This window comes from Capsicum annuum, chromosome 9, assembly GCF_002878395.1.
Source record: "Capsicum annuum cultivar UCD-10X-F1 chromosome 9, UCD10Xv1.1, whole genome shotgun sequence".
Classification (NCBI taxonomy): domain Eukaryota; kingdom Viridiplantae; phylum Streptophyta; class Magnoliopsida; order Solanales; family Solanaceae; genus Capsicum; species Capsicum annuum.
The window spans coordinates 108,359,887-108,361,675 of NC_061119.1; the positions used below are offsets into that span (position 1 = coordinate 108,359,887).

General features: G+C 39.9%; 1 non-coding gene across 1 annotated transcript; it reads right to left on the minus strand.

Annotated features, from left to right (window-relative positions):
* Positions 1 to 362: 362 nt before the first annotated feature.
* On the minus strand, positions 363 to 469 carry LOC124887505. The gene has a single exon (XR_007045278.1). It is a non-coding gene; the product is annotated as a small nucleolar RNA R71 (small nucleolar RNA).
* Between the last annotated feature and the right edge of the window lie 1,320 nt (positions 470 to 1,789).

A 1,789-nucleotide genomic window follows, 5' to 3' on the forward strand; every position in this document is an offset into this window, starting at 1 on the left:
ATAATGATAATGATGAATTGGATGGGGCTGGTGCCACAGGGGCTATTATTCCCCCACCTTTAGCACCCGGAGCCAAGTTCAATATTACTAGCACTATAATCCAGTTATTGTAACTCAAAAGGTTATTTGGTGGACTTGCAGGTAATGATCCGAATATACATCTGATTTATTTTATCTCAATATGCAAGTCATTTAACAATCCAAGGGTTGGATAAAATGCGATCCGGCTATGCTTATTTCCATTGTCTCTATCTGGAGAAGCAACTCTACGGCTAAATGGGCTAACTCCCGACTCTATTACCAATTGGAGGCAACTGAAAGATGCTTTCCTAGAAAGATTCTTTCTGCCATCCAAGAAAGCAAAATTGAGAGATGAGATAAGCAATTTCAGACAGCTTCCAAATGAAGCTCTCCACGAAACTTGGGAGAGGTTCAAGAATAAGCTTATGCGGTGCCCAAATCATCAGATGACCAATCTACACTTGATAGAGATATTATATAGGGCCTTCAATTTGGTGACCAAGCCAGTGGTAGATAATGCTACGGGTAGGTCATTCATGGACCTCACCTTTATTGACGTATAAGAGATACTATATCCTGCGACAAAGCAAAGTAGAGCTTGGCATACTAGGGATTTTGAGGTAGCAAGCTCTACTGTATCTATTTGTATGACTGCAGAACAAAGGCGAAGGGAAGAGGAACGTGACCAAGATATGGATCACATAAAAATACAGATGGAACTTCTTACTAAGTATTTATTATCAGGAAAGATAGAGAAGGTTAAAGCTATTGCATCACAGGGAAGAGATGACTCCGATTATGAGGAGGAAGCCAATTACTTGAATAATTAGGGGCCTTTCTGAGGCAGTGGCCAAGGAATCCATGGTCAGAACTACTATGAAAAATCTAGGTACAAGGACCGAGACCAATGGAATTGAAAGAATAAGAATGACAAGAGTGGTTTGTATGTCCCTCCTATAAATCGTGAAGCTACTGCAGCTAGCTCTGGTAAGATGTCCATGAAGGACATGATGGCTAAGCTTCTGAAAGGAGTTGAGGCAACCAACACGGGAGTAGTTGAGGTAAAAAATGATTTATCTTCAATGAGTCAATTGGTTGACTCGCATTCTACTTCAATAAAATTGTTGGAGCAGCAATTGAGTCAATTGTCGCTTTAGATTTAATCAAAGGAAGGCTGGTACCTTACCAAGTGACACAGTGTAAAATCCAAGGAAAGATGGGACATGTATGGAAATTACTACTAAGAGTGGTAAGGTGTTGGAAAATCCATTTATGTGTAAGCTTGTGGTTGATAGTATAGAGGAGGGTGTTAATAAAGTAGATTGTGATCATCCTGTAGAAGTTGAAATCCAGGATGAGATCATTCATAATACTATACCCAGCTTTCAGCAGTCTAAAAAGATTGAAAATGAGAAGAACTAAGAAAAAGAAGTGGTGGAGAAAACTCTCCTAAAGCCACGACCCCCTTTTCCTCAGAGACTGAAGAAGAAGGCTGATGATACCAAGTTTAGTAAATTCATGACCATACTGAAGCAGCTGACTATAAATGTGCCCTTGGTAAAGGCACTGGAGCAGATGACAGGGTATGTCAAATTCATTTAGGACATTTTGACAAAGAAAAGGGCAGCAAGCTATGAACCGACAAATGATTTCCATTATTGCAGTGGATTGCCATAAGGTCCTTAGTATAAAAGAAGACAGATCCGGGAGCTTTCATCATTCCTTGCACAGTTGGATCTTTAGATTTTGCTATGGCTTTGTGTGATTT